This window comes from Sarcophilus harrisii, chromosome 2 (assembly GCF_902635505.1).
Source record: "Sarcophilus harrisii chromosome 2, mSarHar1.11, whole genome shotgun sequence".
NCBI classification, from domain to species: Eukaryota; Metazoa; Chordata; class Mammalia; order Dasyuromorphia; family Dasyuridae; genus Sarcophilus; species Sarcophilus harrisii.
The window spans coordinates 652,619,065-652,641,024 of record NC_045427.1 but is presented as its reverse complement, the minus strand read 5'-3'; the positions used below and the strand labels follow the sequence as shown (position 1 = coordinate 652,641,024).

At 51.3% G+C, this 21,960-nt stretch overlaps 1 protein-coding gene across 2 annotated transcripts in view; it reads right to left on the bottom strand.

The window, feature by feature from the left end:
* The window catches only part of LHPP (phospholysine phosphohistidine inorganic pyrophosphate phosphatase), a 128,429-nt gene that overhangs the window by 64,688 nt on the left and 41,781 nt on the right, over positions 1 to 21,960 (bottom strand). The window lies entirely within an intron of this gene.

Here is a 21,960-nt window from a genome sequence, read left to right as displayed (position 1 = left end):
ACCTCCTACTCCTCCAAAAGAGTTGTCTGTGTTGTTATCCGTTAGTGGACTGGGAGCTTCATGAAGTTCTCTTACCTAAACTCTCTCTTACCTAAATTCTGCATCTCCCCTAGTCTACATACAGTGGACACTGGACACTTTGATGGATGAAGAACAAATGGAAGAACGAACTGGTTGAGGGAGGGGGGTGGCCAAGGCAAGAGCAGACAGTGACAGGCTCCTCCCTTCACCCCAGCCCCACTCCCAGCCCGCCCCCCCCCCCACTTCTTTGCCAGATGAGCTGCATCCAAGTTACTGACAGGGATCACTTTATAGCTCGGCGAGGGTCACGGCATCCAAATGGAAGAGATGGGAAGAGACCCAAGCAGGCTGGCTGTGTGGGCCCAGCCAAACCGCCTCTGGCTTTCAGGAGTCCGCAAGAAGCAGGCGAAGTGGCCGTAGTTGTGGAGTCAACAACCCGGATTCAGAGTGTGGCTGGGCCCCTGGCCATCACTATCTGAGTGCCCTGAGGCAGAGCCCCCTTTCTCTGGGCTGTCTCCCCCTGGAGAATAAGCAGCTCGGGCTCTGCAGCCCTTGGCCCTTCTGGGCCTGTGTGAGGCTCACCCCCTCCGGCTGGCCCTGGCCCTGTGCTCTCCACCCCCCCCCGGTAGGTGTTGTCACTATCCCCCTACTGAGTCCCTACAGCGCTCACTGTTAACATGCTAACACATCAGAAGTCGGGCTAAAAGGCGCTTTGTAAACCCCAGAGAGCGCAGAAGCATCAGATATCACCCCGCACCCATCATTCCAGTTCCAGATGAGGAAGCTGAGGCATAAGTTCAAGGAGGACGCAGCCGTCCTGCCGACAACAGTCGGGATAAATTCCGGGAGCCTCAGAAGCCTTGCTTGTAAAGGAGGAGATCTCGTGGTGCTTACACCCCCACCTCCCGGGACTGGCCTGAGGAGAGAGCTCTGGCTCTGCAAAGCCTTCACAGCTCCAAAGCCATGTTTCTCGTTTTGGTCATGTGTACTTATTGTGTATCTAATTTATATTTTAATGTATTTAACATCTACTAGTCATCCTGCCATCTAGGGGAGGGGATGGGGGGGTAAGAGGTGAAAAATTGGAACAAGAGGTTTGGCGATTGTTAATGCTGTAAAGTTACCCATGCATATAACCTGTAAATAAAAGGCTATTAAATTTAAAAAAAAATACTCAATCTTAAAAAAAAAACCAAAAAACAAAGCCATGTTTCTGTGTCACAGCCCAACAGGTGAGAGGATGAAAGGATTCCTGCCCTCGAGGAGCTGACACAGAAATGGGGCAGATAACAAGTATACACAAAACACACAATATAAACAAAAGTAACAAGCATAAAAGGGGCAAAATAGTTAACGCAAGGCACAGTGGGAGGGAAGACGGAAGCATGTGAGGAGGCCAGTTAAGGCTTCTGGCACAAGACAACAAAGTTGAATCTTAAACGAAGAGGGGACTCTGAGCAGAGGCAAAGGGGAAGGTCTTCCAGGTGGGGGGGACAGCTGGGGCAAAGGCCTGAGCAACAGGAGCTGGAGATGGAGGTGCGGAGAGAAAGGCAGCAGGAGGAGAAGTGGCCAGTGAGGACAGATTGAGCCCAGGCTGTGAAGGGCTCTGGATACCACCGCCATTCCATTCATCCCAGGAAGACCAGACCTAAGGCTTATTATTAACTAAGGGCAGGAAGAACTTCCTAAGCCATTGTAAGTCATTGGGCAATGGGCAGATGACTCCTCATTGGGAATTCTTTAGCTCTTGTTTAGCCCCAGGTTATTCCAGATGTTCCCCTGGGGTCCCTTCCAACCTGAGATTCTGGGAAATATCTGTGTGCAAGGGAATATCTCCTTCTCTGAGGTCACAGAGCCCCCGGACATCGCAGCCAAAAGACCTGCACTCAGAGACTTTAGCGTTCCTGTTTGGAAATGTCCCATGATGCTGATCAAATTATTCTCTGGAAAATCCGCTCTCTGTCCCCTCTCCTTCTTTCCTTGGCTCAGACCCGCCTGTTTATGCACATGCTGAGAGTTCTCTGTTAGAAGCTAAGACTGTGTGTGTGTGTGTGTGTGTGTGTGTGTGTGTGTAAGAGAGAGAGAGTGTGCACGTGTATGTGTATGTGTGTGTGCATTTGTGTTCCCATCCTTAGCACAAAGCCTGACAAACAGTAAGTGCTTAATAAATGCTGATCGACTGACTGCAAAGATGATGAATTCCTTAAGACCAATGGCTTCCGGACTGGGGAACGGGAATGATGTGCAAGGACTGGCCAGCCTCCCTGCACTTTGCTGTCCCTTCCACGGCCCAGAAGATGGCCCATTTGGGAGGATCTGGACGGATCCTTTGCGGGCCGGCTAACAGCCTTCGCCAACCACGCAGCAGAAATCCACACATTCATTTTTTTCTTCCCATAATGAAAACTCGGGGCATTAGATGCACCAGGGGGCTGGAGCGGGGGATGGCCCAGGATCCAGAGCAAGGGGAGATGGGAGGGAGGGGTGAAATTAGATAAGGAAGAAAAAGGCCCAAAAAGGACCCGCAGAGGAGAGACGGGCCGGAGAATCAGGACAGTGCTGCCGCTATCGGGCTCAGTGTCCTGCTACACGTGGGTCACAGAGCTCACGGCTCAGTCCTTCCACACTAAACCTAGGGCAGATTCTGGAAAACCAAGGTATGTGTGACAGACAAGCACAGTGAACAGGCATCACTCTCTGTTCTTTGTCCACGGAAGGGTCCATGTTTATTATCATTTGCTAAGATCGCAATGGAAAAAAGGAAGTTTACTATAAAACTTGAAAAGATTATATCCCCCTTCCCCAAATAAAAGAGGGTCATAAATGGAATTTCAAACCCTGAGAATAATGGGCTGTAGATACCTAGAGGAGGACTGACACCTTCCCATGGTCCTATGGGACCACGGGACTTGCTCCAACGTGAGCCTCCTGCTGCCTTTCCCACTGGTTATTCCGAGCTATCAATAATTATTCTTTTCCTTTCCCCACCCTGACCTCTTTCCTCTTCAAGAACATCTCACTTCTCTAAATTTCATGACTCCACTCCCTCTTCCTGGCTTTTCTCCTCCTCCTCTTCCTCCTCCTGATTGTTCCTCGGTCTCTTTTGCCAGTCCATCATATCCCCTTCCCCGAGCTGTAGGTGTTCCCTGAGCTTTGGTCCTGGGCCCTCTCCTCATCTCTCTTCATACTCACTTGGTGATCCTATCGGATTCCATGGACATAATCATCTTCTCTGCCGATGACTCCCAGATCTATTGCTCTACCTCCTCCTCAGCTTTTGCCTTTTATTACCCATTGCCTATTGCTATGTCAAACTGGAGGCCGTGTCCAAAACCACTCATCACCTGCTGTCGTCTTCCAGATTTGTCTGCTCCTCTTGAAGGCATCTTCATAGTCTAGTTTCCCGGGCTGGTGACCCTGCTCTTATTTTCACCTCCCCACACTCTCACCCTCCGGATCCAATCATTTGCAAAGCATCCGCCATTTCTCCCTCTACAATATCTTTTGCTTCCAACTCCTTGTCTCCACTGATTCTGGGTGGAAATACAAACTCCATTGAGGAGCTTCACAATCTTGCCCCAAGCCATCTTCCCAGGTTCCTTGGATATTGTTCCTCCTGCCAAACCCATGTTCTTCCTAATCCTCAAAAGCTTCATCTCCTCCCTTAGATTCCCCCTTCCTATCCTTACCTCCATCTCATGGAATCCCCATTTTCCTTCCAGACAAGTTTCAAGCAATACTTTCTATAAGAAGCCTTTCTTGTTTCCTGATTCTCTCCGTCCAAACGACCTTTGATTTACCCATTCTCTTTGTATTTAGTGTACAAATATACAAAAATGTACAAATAGTATACAAACTATTATACATTATGTAATATTATATATTATAATATCTACAATGTATATATTACACATACATTATACAAACTATTATGCATTTATTACATTAATGTTTATTATATAGATTCAATGTATATATTTCTATGTGATATGTATTTATTATTATTCTGCATATATAAACTCAGAGACCTATATGTCCATCTACATAGATAATATACACACATATATCACAAAATATCACACATATATAATATGTAAATGCCATAGGCTGGCTATCAGGTAGAATACAAGACTGCGTTCTCTCCTTCCTGGGGCCAGGACTTGGTATCCATCCCCAGCACTTACCACTGTGCCGGGCACGTAGCCGCCACATAACAAGTCCTGGTTGATAATCCACTGGACTCCCTTGCATTTGTGTACACATAATACATGGGGGGCTGTAAGTTCTTTGATTTGCTGTTGTTTTGTTTTCCCGGGGCCTAGCACAGCTCTTGACACACAGTAGGGTCTTCAAAAGTGCTCTCTGGCTGGCTGGCTGACTAAGGGATTGATCCGCAGCTGCCTCCAGAGCATCAGGAAGAATTCATCTCAAGCGTCTCCCAAAGAGAAAATGCAAACCGACGCCTTCCTCGATCTTACCGGTTTTCCTCATGTGCCAGGGTCAGACACGGTGTCCGGCTGCTCAGTCTCTCTTGGCAGCTGACATTTATTCGGGCACCCCGCCTTTCCGGGAGAGGGTCTCTGGGCCCGATGGCAAAGGCCGAGGGGAGCGTCCCCCACCGACTCCTGGAGCCGGCCGCGAGCTCCCTTTCCCCACAGACTGAGCCCACGTTCCTCCTCTGAGGTCTGCTTCTGAGCTACCCGATTACACATTTGTACAAACAAAATGAGACGCCGGCTTGAGCTCCCAGAGCTTTTCTAAGACACCTTTCATCTGGGCTGCCCGCGCTGACGGAGGGAACCGTCATGGACAGCCACGTCTGGCCGGGCCACGGCTTGCCAGGGCCCCTCCTGCCCTAAGAGAAGTAGCCAAGGAGCCCCCGTTTGGCCTCGAACGCGCAGCCCTTTCCCCTGGAGGACTCGGGGGCCGCACTATCACGAGCATTTTAATAAGACAACATTCCAGCCACTGGGTTTGACTTCTGGGGTCACAGAACCTCCCTCTAAAAAAATAAAACCAGGAGGAGCCGGAGCCGGGGCTGCCGGCTGGGACACTGCTGGAGAGGGAGCACGTTTGTGGTTCAGAAACCCAATTCCATGCCAGCCTCCCGCTGTCCCCTCCAGGGGGAAACTCCCCCATCTGCCCCAGCCCGCTCCTCCCAGAAGCAGGGGTTCCTTCAAGCGGGCCTTGGCACCCACAAATGTCTGTTTGGTGATGGTGGGTTGGAGCCTGAATTCTCACTCTCCATCTCAGGGGCCCGGGTGGCGGCCCGCTCGCAAGATGGCGGCCCTGCGAGATCTCCAGACTGAGAGGCAGCTCGACTCCCTGTGGCAGCTACAAATGGGCCCTTAATGGAGCCGACAGCCCCGCATCCTGCACATGCGCAGTAATCCGCAGTCTAGACTAATGGGGGCCTGAAATCAGCCCTAATGGGTGTGGCAGTGGGGGGGGGTCTCAGCACCCCAGGATGGCAGCCGGGGCACTGGCCTGGGGCAGCTCTGCTCTTCCTGCCCCCCCCCAAGAAGGCGTTGATGATGATGGCACTGCTAAAGCCTTGGGGGGGGGTCTCCCTACATCATCTCCAGGGATCCTCCCAGCACTCCCCCTGGCTTAGGTCGGCTAGTGCATCACAGATAAGGCTCAGACAGGCCACATAAGATCACAAGCTCGCCCAGGATCCAACCACTCATTTTAGGGATGAGGAGGTCAAGGGTCAGAGAGGGGAACTGAGTTGTGGGCTCAAGGTCACACAAGGAAGTAGCAAGGAGGATTCAGAGCGAGTTCCTCGGACCCCGCCCCTTCTCCTTTGACCCCCACTGATGCCCAAGAAAAGAAGGGGGGTCTGGACTAAACAGTTCTGAGGAAGGATCCGTCCAATGGGAAACACCATGGAGGCCATAGACTGGCACACAGCATATTCCATGAAATAATACATCTGTACCAAAAAAGGACACTGGGGGGAGGCTAGGGTCAAAAGACAGTTGGATTTCTTTTACAAGACCCCTTCCAGGACGCACTGTACACGAGCCGTGAGCCCAAGGACGGCTGGACTCCTTCCCGCCCAATGTTCCACCAAGAATGGCACCAATAATAGTGTTAGTGTGGAAGATCCTGGCGCCTTCGGATCCTTGGGCATTCCGGCATTAGGTGCAAAAGTTCAACAGCTGGGTCCGGGTCACCTCGGGTAGAATAAACCAAAATCTACAACTGGAAACTGAGGAGCTCAAAGAGAAAGCTGGGCGAGCAGAGGGGCCGGGGGGGGGGGGGCGTTGTCAGCCACCCATCTAACCCCATTCAGTGTCCAAAAGACCTCCACAGACCCAGGTCCCTCTCCACCTTAGCCTTAGGTAATTCATGAATCACCATGGTCCAAAATGGCAGCCTAAGAGCTAACATTCAGGCAGCCAAGCATGTGCTAGGCATTTCCCAATCGTTATCTCATTTGAACCTTTAGATGACCCTGGGATGAGGGGCTGTTATTATCCCCATTTTACAGATAGGGAAACTGAGATACACAGATGTTTAATGACTTGTAGAATCACCCAGCTTAAAAAATACTTTCCTTCTTTTAGCTATTTCCTGTTTATCCCATATATAGCTTGTTTTGTCTAAGTCAGTTTGCATGTTGTCTCCCCCATTAAAGTAAATAGATAAATGAATGAATGAATGAATAAAATGAAATAAACTAAAATAAAATAAGTTCCTTGAGGGCAGGAACATAGGCCCCAGTGCTTATCATGGAGCCTGGCACATAGTAGGCACTTAACAAAAATGTTGAGGCTGCATTTGAATAAGGGTCCTACCAATCCCAGGCCCAGCATTCTACCCACCGTACCCCCGGATGCCACACAACAAGAGCTTGAGGAAGTGCAGGTGCCGGGCGGTGCCATCAACTTGGCTCACAAAACAAATCGAGTCCCTTGTGACGAGCTTTCCACTAGGGACCCCGACCAAACTGGTCCACGGAGGGCAGACACCCAGTTCATTCCGGAGCCGAGCGGGAGGGTTTTCCCCTTGCCGGGCCGCCCGAGTGTATCCTGGGCTGCCCCGCCCGAGTGTGTCCTGGGCCGGCCCAGCCCGGGGTCACCTTCATGCCCCGATGAGGCATGAGAGGAAGAATTCAGCAGAACTGAACCTTATCCCTACCAAAACAAACCCGGGCCACGTGACCGAAATTCTTCAGATAACCCAGGTGAAAGCGCCTCCCTGCTGCCCACAAAACCTGCCCCAAAGGTGACGGGCCTGTTTGTTAAGTGCTATTATTTCCAGCCTAGCGACCGAGTTTCCACTTGACCTTGGGGTGAGGTTTCAAGGAGAAACAAGGGTGGAAGGGCTTAGCCACTGTTTACACAGCAGATTCACAGAAGGGGGGAGGAGGAGGAAGGACATCGCTCGAAGTTGCTAGAAAATGTCTCCTCCGACTGGAAAACCCAAATGGGCCCCGCGGGTCCCAGAACAGGAACCGAGCCGGACCCGGGGCAGGAACCGAGAGGACAGAGTGCTGGCTGCCTGGGGCGGGCCCGGAGCAGCTCGGGTGGCCGGCCCGGGCCGGGATGGCCCTTCAAGTCTTGCTGGCCTGGGCCAGTAAATCACCTCGGAACCGCTCGCGGACCGAGGGAGGGAGCCCCTGAACCAGACTTTCCAGGCCATTGTTAACAGGCCCGCCTCCCTCCGGGTGCCTTTCCTTCTCTAGCTCCCGCTAATTTGCGGCCGGATCTCAGGCCGGAGCCCGGGCCGGCGGGGCCCGCCCCTGGGGGGGTCCCGAGAGAGCCGGGTGCACATGGGCCAACCCAGTCGGGCCCCCAAGGGAAAGCTCTTGGCGCCCCCGGGCTCTCGAAAATGCAGAAACGGCGCCCAAAGGGAAAGGACAGTGAAAGACAAAGAAAGACAGAGGAAGAGAAGAAAAAGAGAAAGAAAAGAAATAGACAGAACAGACAGAGAGAGAAGAGAAGAAGGCAGAGAAAGAAGAGAAGATGAGGAAAAGAAAAGGGAGAGAAAAGAAGAGAAACAGAAGGAAAAAATAGAAACAGAGAAAAGAGAAAGAGGAGCAGGGAAAGAAAAAAGATAGAGGTGAAACAGAGACAAAAAAGGGAGGCAAAAAGGAACAGGAAAAGAAGAACAACAAAATAAACAAAACAAAAAATACCCTAGAAAAAGATGGTGCCCCCCCCCCCAAAAAAAAAAAAAAAAAAAAAAAAAATATGAGTTTTACATGACTTATACACAAGAGGTTCTCCTGCCTCTCAAGAGCCTCTCGGGCCTCGATTTATATCTTCCAGCTGATTAGCCACCCCAGGAGCCCCTCTAGGCCTCTCCCTGGCACCGGCTGCCACCTCCAAGTCAGGAAAGCGGGGGACACAATGATGAAATGGGCTCAGAGAGACAGCCTGAAGTCGGAGGCATCCCTGAAGTTAATCTGCTAACTATTAACATAAACATTCAGATAAGCAAAATTCCACCCCTACCATTAACCAGGTATGAGGAAAGCTGGGAAAAGTATCTCCTGCCCCAAAATAACAGCGGTAACGTTTTATTTGGCTCCAGTCGCTTCTGGATCATTTTCCTGTGCAGAAAGCATCGTGCTGTGGGCAGGTTTTTGCATGGACTTCACTTCTTCACTTACTATCACTTCAGTCTGTCTGTGTCTCTTCATATTTGTCATTTAAGGAACTCCAATATTCCGCAGGGCTCAGGCCCAGCCATTCCCTTCCCCAGTCCCAACGTTTATGGCTAGAAAGGGATTGGAGGTCACAGGATCATAGATTTCGAGGTCAGAGGCAGCTCAGGGGTCACCTCGTCCACCCCCACATTTTACAGAGGAAGAAACCGAGGCATCTTGAGAGAAGAGGTCACCCGAGCTTCCACAGACAGTGTTCCCTGGAGTTAAAATGGGAATCCACGTGGGGAATCCCAAATCTGAGGCTCCCCCCCATCCCCGTTCCAGGCTGCTCTCCACATAGGGCCTGGAGGTCCCAAGGGGGAAAGTCCTCCGAGCCACATTTATCTTCCTACCAGAGCTTGGGACTGGGTCATACCTAAGTTCTCTCCCTTCCCCAGAGCCCCCCCCCCCTCCCCCCGGCTTGGCTCTGCATGCAGCAGGAGCTACATAAATGATGATGCGCCTGCAGAACTGCTCCTCCCGTCCCTCGGCTCAAGGCTGATGCTGTGATTGTGGCTACGTCACCCACGTGGCTTCCTGGCAACTTCCTCTGAGCAGCTAACCGCACCGGGATCACTTCTCTCTGCATCTCCCCCCCACCCCCCCCCCCCCCCACATGCAGCAGGAGCTACATAGGTGATGGCCGAGCATCTGATGGAGACGGGAAGTAAGGAAGGCCGGGAGATACGACAAGAAACCATGAAAAGGCTCTTGTGAAAGTCTGCACGTGACTGGACCAGAGAAGCAAAGCGGGTCCCAAGGGCCGAGAGCAGGGGCTACTAGGCCTGGGGGTCACCCCCCGCCTCCACTTTCCTCCCTATCCTCCCTTCTGGGCCCTCAGGAACACCCTCCCCACATCATCTTTTATAAACAGCCTTGGCTTTGCCCGTGGTCTTCCTCACTGCAACAGAAGCCCCTGAGGGGCAGAAACTGTTCACTCCCTTATCCCCAGCACCTAGGACAGGGCCGGCCCTGGATTTTCAGGGAGACTGGGCTTCTTCTCATGCTCTGTCCACATTTCCTTAGCTGCCATTAAGGAGGAAATAGAAGGGCAGAAGGGGCTGGGGAATGAAATTACTTCAAGGTCAGTGGAGGGAAAGGAGATGGCTACTTCCTATTTTTAGAGGAAAAGAAGTCTGTGTTTGTAGCAGTTCCTCCCCGTGGCAAGGACCTGGAGCTGGAGGGGCTGCCCGCCAAAGGGGGTGGCTCAGTGGTTGGGATACTTGGATGTCACGGAATATTATTATGCTGTGAGAAATGATGGGAGACACTGGGGATGTCAGTTAATGTCTCAGCGCTTCCACAGATACTGGAGTGAAATGTGAATCCATGTTGGGGGTCCCAAATCTGAAGCTCCCCCCGTTCCAAGAGGGCCTGGAGTGACTTAAAGTGACTCTCAAAGTCTCTAATTGGCAGAGAAGGTGCCGACTGACACTGACTGGGGTGGGAATTTCCTCATCTGGTGAATCCCTACAAAGAAATAGCAGGATCACCACACAGTATTTTACTTTTTTGTTGTCATTTGCTGGCAGTTTGTTTTCTCATTTTTTCCCTTTTTGATCTGATTTTTCCTGCGCAGCAGGATAATTGTGGAGATAGGTAGAGAAGAAATGCCCAGGTCTAACATATATTGGGGAGGGGATGGGGGGAAGGGAGGGAGAAAAAATTCTGGAACAAGGTTTTGCAAGAGTGAATGTTGAAAACTATATGTGTATTTTGGAAATAAAAGGCTTTAAAAAGAAGAAAAACAAAAACAAAAACAAAAAAAGCCCCAAAAAACTAAAACCAAAAAACCAGGCCCAGTGTTTATCCTTAATAGTTTAAAATAAGTGTTGAAATCCATTTCACTTAATCTCATTTGATTCTTATAGAAACTCGATGAGGAAAGCAAAAGAAACCTCTTCCTCCTCACTCGGGACCCTCGGAGGCACAGGGAGCTGCCCAAGTTCGTGTGGGCGGCAGGTGGTCTTGAGCCCATTCCTTCCTCTTCCCTCCCCCTGCAATAAACCTGTGTGAGAACAGGGAGCCTCCTGCAGCCTGGGTGTGCCCACGCCCAGCACATTTCTAATGGAGCTGAAAGGCCGCAGCTCTGTTTACCAGGCAACGGGATGATTCACTCTTTCTTATAGATAAGGTTGCGTCCCCAGCCAAGCGTCCAACATCACACTGGCAAAATGGGCTGAACATCGTCCTGGGAGCGGCGTCCGGGCCGGACCCTCTAGGAGCCGTGGCTGCTCCCTCCAAGGGGACCAGCGACATCACCAGGGGTGTCCGGACCCGTGGGAGAATGGGATTTAAGGCTGACCGGCCGTGGCCCGGGACGCCATGGGTGACCGTGGCGGTTCCACGTCTGACCGAGCTGCAAGCGCTTCTGCCCCCTTCATGGTCGTTGGAACAGACTTCTCATCCACTATTCATCTTCACCTAGCAGTGTCTCAGACAGACACCCCCTAGGCCACCGATGAGGCGAGACCCCCGGGGTTACCAGGGTGAGGCCCCCGGGCCCGCTCCAGCTTCTTGGAGCCACTGACGAGGGCTGGGGGAAGATGGCACCGGAGATGAACTGGCAGACCTCACCCCAGAGGGACCCGTCCTCCTTCACCCCCACACCCCACTTGTGTGACCCATCAGGGGAACGAGCGCCACCTTTCTCTCCTCCCTGTGGCTGACCCCTCCGTTCAATCACAACATTTCTTAAGCCTCCGCTGGACCAAGCGCCATTACAATGGCCTGAGTTCAAATCCTGCCTCAGACACTTATTAGCGGGGGTTGGTGGGAAAGTCACTTTAGCCATCTCACCCTAAGTGTTCTCATCTGTAAAATGGGCATGAGTGGGTTACTGCAAGCAAGGATCGGGAGCGATGACGGCTGCAAAGTGCTTGGGAGACTTACAGGGACTGAGAAAAGCTTCGAGAGCTTGTGTCAGAGGAGCCTCTGGCAGCTGGGAGAGTGCCCCCTATCGGGGACACCTGGAGGCAGAGACCAGGCGGGGAATGGGGACCCCGGAGCAACCAGAGAGTGCAAGGGCCCAGCCCAGGGCAAAGGCGAGGAGGTGGGAGGTGGGGTCTCCTGAGAACAATCATCCCAGTTCACCCCCTCCCTCCTTTCTTTTCTCTCTTTCTTTCTCTCTCTCTCTCTTTCTTTCTTTCTTTCTTTCTTTCTTTCTTTCTTTCTTTCTTTCTTTCTTTCTTTCTTTCCTTTTTCCTTTCTTCTTTCCTTCTTTCTTCCTCTTTGTCTTTCTTGCTTTCCTTCTTTCTTTCTCTTCCTTCCTTCCTTTTTTCTTTCTTTCTTTCTTTCTTTCTTTCTTTCTTTCTTTCTTTCTTTCTTTCTTTCACTTTCGTTCATTCATGTTTAGTCTTGTTCTCTTCCCAATGAACCACCAGGTCAACATTCTGCTAAATAACCCCCGTCTGGATTTACTAAATGGGAGAGGATGATTGGTCTTTTTTTTCCTACTTAAATTTTCTCTTCTGTCATGTTGTACAGCAGCTGTTTCTTTGTCTCCATGATTTATTTACCAAGACTTCCTCCCCTCTTCCCTTTTAAATTTGACCTCTGAGACTCTGGCCTCAGAGAACATCCTTTCATTTTCTCCTTCCTCTGGCCACTATTCTATTCTCTCTCTGTGTCTCTCTGTATCTCTCTCCCTTTGTCTCTCTCTATCTCTGTCTGATTCTGTCTCTTTCTCTGTTTCACTCTGTCTCTGTCTTACTCTATTTCTCTGTCTCATTCTGTCTTTCACCCTGTCTTTATCTCTCTGACTCTGTCTCTGTTTCTCTCTTTCTCTTTATCTCTCCGATTCTGTCTCATTCTGTCTCTCTGACTGTCTCTTTCTCTCTCTGTTTCTCTCTAACTCTGTCTCACTGTCACTCTGTTTCTTTCTTTCTCTTTATCTCTCTCTGACTCTGTCTCTTTCTCTCTTCCTCTGTGTGTGTGTGACTTTCTCTGTCTCACTCTGTCTTTCTTTCCCTCTGTCTCACTCTCCCTTTCTGTGTGTGTATGATTTTCTGTCTCCCTCTGTCTCTGTCTCTCTTTGTTTCTGTCTCTCTGACTCTGTCCCATTTTGTCTCTCCTTTTCTCTGGGTCTCTGTGTGTATGTGTGTGTCTCTCTCCATCTCTTTTTCCTCCGGTCTCTGCCACTGATGAAAAGAGTTGTCTGAGGCTCCCGGTGGCTCCCACACGTGTCCCATGGAGGATGAATGGTCTCAAAGCCAACAGGAAGAGCCAACAAACAAGACATTTGTGTAAACTGCAGAGGCCAGGAATAGCACGGCCATTTAAGTGTGTTTCCATCACGGGCCCTGCTCAGATTCATCCGGGCTACGTCCATCTGGATTAAACTAGACTCAGAGGCGCTGACCCGAGTTTGTTTTAAAATGTTGCAGAGGGAAACCTGCTTTTTCTCTCCTGCTGCTGTCCCGCTGACTCGCCCCCGGCCCTCCCCGGCCCAGAATGCTCCAGGCGCTCCTCGCATGCTCGTCCTCCAGGGGAAGCGGGGAGCTTTCTGGGCCCGATGTCAGATCTCAGACCCCAATCTTTGACTTACTACTTGGGTGAGCTTAGTTCTTTTCGTTTCTTTCATTTTTAGGTGATCTCTACACTCAGTGTTACATATTCTCATAGGAATCACGTTGGAAAAATCTGAACGAAAGGGAAAAAAACATGAGAAAGAAAGAACAAAGGGGAAAAAAGGGGGAAAGTCTAGGCTTTGAGCTACCTTCAGTCTCCATGGCTTTCTCTCTGGATGAGGATGGCATTTTTCATTCTAAGTCTATCGGAATTGTCTTCGGTCATCTCATTGTTGAGAAGAGCCACGTCCGTCAGAATGGATCACTGTGTAATCTTGCTGTTGCCGTGTACACTGATCTCCTGGCCCTGCTCATTTCCTTCAGCATCAGTTCATGTAGGTCTCTTCAGGCCTTTCTGAAATCCTCCTGCTGGTCATTTCTTACAGAACAATAATATTCCAGAACATTCATAGACCACAACTTATTCAGCCAGTCTCCAGCTGATGGGCGTCCGCTCAGTCTCCAGTTCCTCACACTACACAAAGTACACTATATGCCACAGACACGTGTGCTCATCCAGCTCCGAATCCCGTTTCAGCTGAGACAACACTCGAATTCTCCGAAAGCTTTTATTTAGAATTATGTGCACAAATCATTCGTTCCCGGCCTTAACGCTGGCTCAGAAGGCGCTGCCAGGCTGATCCCGCGGCCTCCCCCAGTGTCCCTCCTCATTCTCGGGGCCTGAGATCTTGGAAGGGCCACGTGGGGACGTCAAGGGCGCTGTGCCCTGCATGGGGGGTGGGGAGCAGCAAGTGCTTCAGGGGCTCAGACTCTGGGCTTTACCTGGAGGGGCCATTGTGAGCCCCCAGAAAGCAGCTTCTGCCAACTCAGGCCGTGGAACTGAGGGGCAACGAGAGCAGCTATGGTTGGGACAGAAGAACTGCTAGCATTTATAGTCACAATAACAATCAGCTTTCGGGTTTACAAAATGCTTAAAAAACAGGATCCTCACCACAAGCCTGGGAGGCAGAAAAGGGAGAAGGCATTTACAGAGCGCCTGCTATGTGCCAGGGACGGGGGTCAAGTGCTTTATAAATACTACAAATATCATCGGTCCTGTTATAATGCCCTTTTTAAAGATGAGGAAACTGAAGCAGACAGAGGTAAGGGACTGGCCCAGAGTCACACGGCCAGTAAGTGTCTGCAGTCACATCTGACTTTGGGGTCTAAGCCAGGCTCTCCAGCTATGAAAGACCCACAGGCATTTTGCTCCAGCCAGGCCTGTATCTGTATTTACATGTCATCTGTCCTTCTCCCCTCCGGCTGCCTCATCAAGTCCCTGCACTGCTGGGGATGGCCCAAGAGCCCCTTGGCCATATCCGCGACCCTTCCCAGAACAGGTGACGGTTCCGGGGAGAAAGCGGAATGTCCTGTTTGTCACCAAATACGTAACAATAATCAGCCACCACTCCGAGGAAAGCCCGAGGTGAACGGCGTCGGCGCCCTGGGTTTGTTTTGGGCAGCGATGGCCTTTTCCTACGGTGGATTGTAATCTTCACAATTACCTAATACCCATAAACCCCTGCTTCGTGGCCTTCTCAGCAAGCACTCGATTTCCCCAATGCTTTTCCCGGTAATAATGGAGCAATGATTTCCAGATGGAAGAAGATAACATTTATCAATTCCCCAGCCCCCAAATTCCCACGGATATTCCAAATCACGTTATCACAGAACCAAAACCTAAAACTTCTCCCCCAAACATCCCACGTGTCTAGCAGAGCCCAGCGTTCTAGCGTATCTCGGTCTGCCGAGACTACGTTACCTGGCAAGACTCTATTAATAGAAGTGAAAAGAAAAGAAATCCTAAATTATTTTCTATTTAGACAAGAGTCTTTCCTGCTCAACCGGATCCTTCAGCAGATGGATGGCCTGGCTGCCATGCACTTCCTAAATCTCTTATAAACAAAGCAGACACTTTGGAAACGTCCTCCAAGCACATGTTTTTGTACATCAGGGGAAGAGGAGGAGGAAGAGGAGGGGGAGGGGGGGAAGCATGGCCCAATGCACACAGTGTGTCTGCACCTAGTTGTGTGATGGGTGCTCTCCCCAACAGACAGAGAATGCGCCTGACCTTTCCTTGAATCGTGCACATAGTAGGCCCTTAAGGGCTGCATGACAGACTGTGTGACTTCAGGCAAAGTGCCGCTTTCCTTATCCTTAAAATGGGAACAATCCCTTACGTGATGCTCGTGAGTGAATAGATGGCACAGGGCTTGGAAACGACAAAGTAGCCTGCACCTCTAATTGGCTTCTGACGGGAGATTGGAGGAGGAAGGGAGTGTTGTTTTTTCCCAAGAACAGCCGCCCACTCATCTCCCAGACTTCTCCTTTCACCGAAAATGTGGCCAATTACGGAAAGAGAGCCCTGCCGCCGCTCCCCAGCTATCCATCCTGGGCCTTTGCCCAGGGAGGGACTTCACCGGGTTTGTGTCCCGGACCCCCGGGGTTGGAAGGGGCCCCTCCCCAGAATCATAAGCATAAAATAAAGCCCAGAAGATGACCACGGAGAACGCCGCCTGGAATTACCGTTAGCAAAATATTTAAAAAGCAAGTTCCTGCCCCCCAGGAAAGAGTCCCGGGACAAAGGGATTCCCGCTCTGGGACCCCCATCTCCTCCAGTCCCACCATCTGCTACGTTGTGGAATTAAGTCTCAATGCGTCCCGACTCCCAGAGAAGCTTCAAATTAGCCGTTTGAAATTCTCAGAAATCAATTTATTCTAGTTTTTTTATTCCCCCAAGATGCAACAGGGTGGGGACCTTCCGGACCTGACCTGCCAATAACTGTGTTAGTAGCAACACCTCAAATGGTGGGCGAGTTCCCCCAAGCCCACCTCAGTCTCCGGCCACGGCCCCCAGCCCCGAATAACTGGTTGGGACGAGGGGAGTCTGTCCTTGCAGAAGGCGCAGGCGTTACCTGCAGGGCCAGGTAGCTCACTGTGGGGGGGAGTAGGGATAAGATGGCCTCTCGGGTCCCTTCCACCAGTCGAGCAGTAATTCTGTATAAACATGGAGTCGCTGGCCAGGAAGGCTGGCTGGGGAGAAGTCTCCCTCCAGTGGTAGCAACAAGAGAAGCAACTTCCACAGTCAGTGAGGCTCAGGGGCTCCAGGGATGGGGAGCTGGGGTCCAGCCCCCCTTTTGTTGGGCATCTGGGCAGGGGAGCTCCCGGGAGGGGCTTCCGACCTTGGCCGCAACTTGCAGGAATTGGGAGGGGGCTGCTTGGAAAGGACACAAGAAGGAAAAGGAGGAGAGGAACCGAGAGATGGAGAAGGGAAAAAAATGAATGAGAATGAGTCAAGAAACTGGAAAGGAGAATGGCGGCAGCAGGTATAGAGGCCCCGTTTGGAGCCAGGATCGTGGGGAGAAGGGCCCCCAGAGAGGTTCCGGGCTGTTTCCCATCTATGGGTAAGAACAGGTCAGTGAAGGAACAGTGTCTGGGGGCACAGGCAACCTCAAGCAACTCTCCCACCTTCTTTAGGCCTCAGCTTCCTCCCGATAAAATGGGAGGAAGGGACTCAATGAGCGCTGAGGAAGTCCCTCGCTCTGTGACCCAAGGACTCCTGGGAAAATCCTAAACTTGGGGAGAGGGTCAGTGTCTCCCAGGTCAATGAAAGCATATGTACAGTCCAACTGTACTGCGTAGGGACCTACTGTCTACACAAAAATACTGTCTCCCTGGGAGAATGTTCCGGGTCTGGATAGATGCCACTACAGCCTCACATACAGTCTGGCATACCATGGTGCCTAATAAATGCTTAATTAAATGGTCAATACAGACCTTTCTGATAGTGCCAGCCCCATCAGTTGATCAAAACCATCAAATTATCTTAAAAAAAAAAAAAAAAAAACCTCAGCAGCTCCTGAAAAGGAGCCTTTCAAGCCCAGAACACCTATTCTTGAGTCATGGCTTCATTTATACATGCATCAAATAAACACCTGCTGGGTACCAGACTCTGTACTAAGTGCCGATGAAGATTTAGAAATATATGGATGTCCAAGACACCGGGTGAGAACCAGTCCAGTGTTCTGCTAAATTGTTCTAAATCAAGTCCCCAACAATGCTCCCGAGCCCCACAAACTCCGCTTCAAAATGGCTCAGTTTGGACAGGAAGCCAAAGTAACGAGATGGCTGTTTTCATGGTGTTTTTTAAAAGAGATTGGAACCAAGTGCAGGAGCACAGGAGATCGCGAGGTGGGATCACAGGAGACTGTCAGGGGGACAGGATCACAGGAGATCACCAGGTGGGATCACAAGAGATTGTCAGGGGACAGGATCATAGGAGATCACTAGGTGAGATCACAGGAGATCATTAGGGGCACAGGATCATAGGAAGTTACAAGGTGGGATCACAGGATTAACCCTGAGGTGAACACCACCAACAGAGGGGATCACAGTTGATCAGGGAGTGAATGCCCCCGAGGCGGCTGCTTTTCTGGAAGGTCAGGACAGATCCTCTCAGTGATCCGGGTCTCAGGCCGTCGGCCGGGCGAGATCTGGAGGCCCAAAGGCCAGCACTCGCATGCTCTGAAGATGTGGCTCCCACCCTGACCCGGCCTTGTACCAGCTGCACTCTCCCTCTCCCACCAGGCTCCACCTCCCACCTCCGCCCATTTGCCCAGGCAGTGCCCACCATACCTAGAGCCATTCCCAGATGTTCCCAGAATCCCTTGACTCTCCCCAGCCTCCACCGAGTGCCGCCTTCTAGGGGAAGCCCCTCCCCACCGATGCTAGCGCTTTCCCTCCTAAATTGTTCACATTTTAGCTTGTGAACGCTCCCCTCCAACAGACCCTCCTTTCCTCCAGGCAGGGACCGCTTTGTGCCACCCTTGCTCAGTGTCCCAGGTGCCTAAGGCACATCTGGTGCTTCAACAATAATAATGATAACAGGCAGCCAGGGAGCGCAGTGGAGAGAGCGCTGGCCCTGAGGTCAGGAGGACCTGAGTTCTAATCTGATCTCAGGCACTTAACCCTTCCCACCTGAGTGACCCTGGGCAAGTCACTTAACCCCAACTGCCTCAGAAAAAAATTAAAATGATAACAACAATCACGCCAGCGAACCTTTCTCGGTGCCTCAGGTGTGCCCCCCAGCAGGGGACCTTGCTGGATCCCCACCACAAGCCTGGGGGGCAGGTGCGTTCCCTCTCCCCATTTCACAGATGAGGAAACCAGACCCAGGATCAGACCCTCCTGGGAGGTGGCGCCCTCTATCCCTCATTAATGATGGAGATGAGCAACCCCAGGACCGGCCATCATGTAAATAATTATTCTTAATCTGGTACAGGATAACAATGGTAACTGAGTTACCTCACTAAGAAGGGCCCCGTGCTGGGTGAGAGCCCCCTCCGGGGGTCCCGCTTCCCCTGTGCCAGGGGCCTGCTCTGTGCAGGGCTGGCATCGCACCCTGTGCCCAGGAAGCCTTGTTCACATCCTAATCCGAGTAGCTCCCCGATGATTTGGGGGTGAAAAGCCTCCTCCAGACACGCTTCTGTTCGAGAAGAGAACGAGTCGGAAGAAGGGCCCGCTGTGGCTCGGCCGTGTCAGAGTTTCCATGACAAGACCTGTTTCCGGGGCCCCACAAAATTGTCTGGGAGAACGGCTTCTGGGCCGAGACTCGGCTCCCCAGGCTGGGTACTGTGGGACAGGCCCTGTGGGCTGGGCCAGGCCCTGTGGGACAGGCCCAGGACAGGCGAGCTTTGTCCCACATCCTGCCGGACTGGGGAACCTCTCTGTGCCCCCAAGGGGAGACCCTCTTCTGGGACCTGGTCCCCTCTGGGGAGCCCAAAGGACCCCTCCCAGAACACTTTAACTTCACAAAATGACACAGAGGCTTCTAAAGGAAAACACTTCTACTGAAATAGTTATCAAGTGATTTAAAACAAATTCACGGACCTGAAGTTAAAGCATCTGATTGATGGGTGTGCACGGAAAAGATGCACAGAGGATGCAGGGACTGCAATCAGCACTGGTGGAAGGACTCAGATCACATCTGCTACAAAGGGGGAAGGGAAGCATTTATTAAGTGCCGACTGTGTGCCAAGCACTGCGCAAAGAACTGTAAATTTTAACTCATCTGATCCTCATGTCAGCCTCAGGAGGAGATGCTTTAACCACTATCCACACTGTACAGCTGAGGAAACTGAGGCAGGCAGAGGATCAGAGTGACACACACCACCAGACCCAGTCTAAAAGTCATCCCCTTGGAGCTCATCCAATTGAGGGGAAGCTCCTGGAGGGCAGGGCTGTTTCTCACTTGCCTGTGTGTCCTCAGCTTCAGCCTGCACAGTCAGGAAAGCTTCCCAGCCTCTCGCTTCTCTGCTGTGCTGGTTTTTAAAATTGATTTTCTTGCAGCCCCAATTTCTCCCCTTTCCCACATAGAATCCGGGGAGGAGAAATAAAAGCAGAAAAGGAGAAAAAAGTCCCTCCTGACAAACGCATGTGATCCATCCACAGGCCTCCCACAACGGCCTCACCTCAGCAAAGGACTGCCCTGCCCTCCACCCCAAGTCTGAGGCCACTTGTCCCCCGCTCTCCCCGCTCTCCTCGTCTCCTCATCCTTCCCATGACTTCTCCCACTCTCTCCTCCTTCATCCCATCCCATAGCGAGGTGGCCCTTCATGCCAAAGCTAACCCCTCTCCCTGCACAAGCCGTCCCATTCCACCCCACTTTCCAAGAGACCTCCCCCTGTCATCCCCACTCATCATTTGTCTTTGCCAAAAAACCTGCCACCGTCTCTCCCTCACTGGGAAGGATCATCCCTAATGGCTCTCATCTCCCATCTCTCCTCCCTATTGGGGCTCGACCCCTTGAAGACTTGGTACAAATGGGTTCCTGCCGCTGCCTCGTCTCTCCCCCCACAAGCTGCTACATTGATGTTCTCACGTGCGGATCAGACTGTCAGCCCTCTGCAGACTCCCTGAGTTCTACCTCTTCCACCTCATAAAATGCTCCTCAGAATGCGGGCAGTGGCATGGTGGGAGCCCGAGCTCACAGTTGGGGGCATTCAGAAGCGTTTGGGGCATTCTGAGATTCCAAGAGCATTGGAGCATTCTGAGAGCTCCTCCATCTCTCATCTGCCCTCTGCCCAAAGCAGGCAGTCATGCTTTGCCCATCTACAAGAAAGCGGATGAGCAATGGGGGTGGTCCAAGGAGCCAGGATGGTGGCCATATGTGTTCCCCCCCTCAGATAGAAGGAAGGCCCTCTTATGCCACCAGGGCCCAAGCTTCCTCATCACAGGACTTTCTACATAAATGGAGGGAGATAGGCGAGCAACGACTGATCCTGGGAGGACCTTGAGGAAGTATCAGAGCCAGGAAAGACCGCAAGTAACTGGAGCCTGTCGGTGAGTGTGCGTCCATGTGGCTACATTCACCCACATGTGGGCATGTGCACACACAAACATGTGCCCTACTCCTTTCATAGGAATTGTGGCCAAGGCTTGGCCACAACAACGTGAGACGGCATACGGCGTATTGCTAACATTTAAACAGCTTCACTTACCTTTCTTCCTTCATCCATCAAGAAAATCCTTTCGTCCTCTACCCCATCAGACTGGGGCAGCATTTATCACCTCCTTAAAAATGACCAGTCGTCACTGAAGGAGGAGGTGGGGCAGAGGAAGCCAGATGAGGCAGCACGGGATGGGGGCACATCAACACAAAAGCTGGGGGAGCACTATTGGATTGGGGTCACCACGTGAGCTCAGGGAAAGGCTGAAGGCCGGCAAAGGCCGGCCATTCACCATCTGTCATTAAAATAGCCTTCCCTTTTCTAGATTTTTTAATAATCTCCAACCAAAACAGCATATTAAATGCAGACGCAGATATGGGACTTCAGCTGCCTTCTATTAAGTCAGATATTAAAGAGATTTGCAAAAAATATGTCATTTACTCTTCTCATTTTTCTATTGTTTGGGAAAATATACTTTTTTCATAAAATGTTTATTTGTTGAGACATAATGGGTTTTTGTGTACTTAATTAAAATATTATCTCTTCCAGTTACATATAAAATAATTTGCACTTGTTTTTAAAACTTTGAGTTCCCGATTCTCTCCCTTCCTTATCCCACCCTACTGAGAAGGTACATGTGAAGCTACGCAAAACATTTCCATAAAAGTCATGCTGTAAAAGAAAATCCCCCTACAAAAAGAGAAGAAAAACCTTCAAGAAAAGTCAGGTTTGGAAAAGGGGGGGGGGGGTCATTTCTGAGGGATATCCAGCAAAGTCACTCTAGCACCACGGACAGCTCCCAGACCTTCCCACCCTTTACTCTTCCTGCTTCACAGCCAGCCATCACTTCCTTCCCTCTGGACCTCTTTTGTCCAAACAGCCCCCGGCCTCTGGGAGTTAGGGAATCCCATCTTTGGCCATCAGTCCTCTCGGAACAAGGACCTGCGTCTGCACCGGAGGAGGAGGAAGGCTCCCAAGGTCGATGGGAGAAACAGTCTTTAAGCAAACCTTCAGGAAGCTTGCCTGGGCTCTCCCAGCAGGGGCAGGGCCTCCATCATCTCAGAACCCTTCCGAGTGTTGGGAATAAGTATGTGTAAGAGGGTGTGGGCTGTTTGGGCCCCAGTGCTCCCCGTGGTTGTCCCAAATGAACTCCCCCAGAAAGGGAGACTGCACACGTCTCAGGGGAATGTAGCTCCCTCATGTTCCCAGCTGCACATGGTCTTCAGAACTAAAAGGACTCTCAGGCCATTGAGCTCCGGCTCTC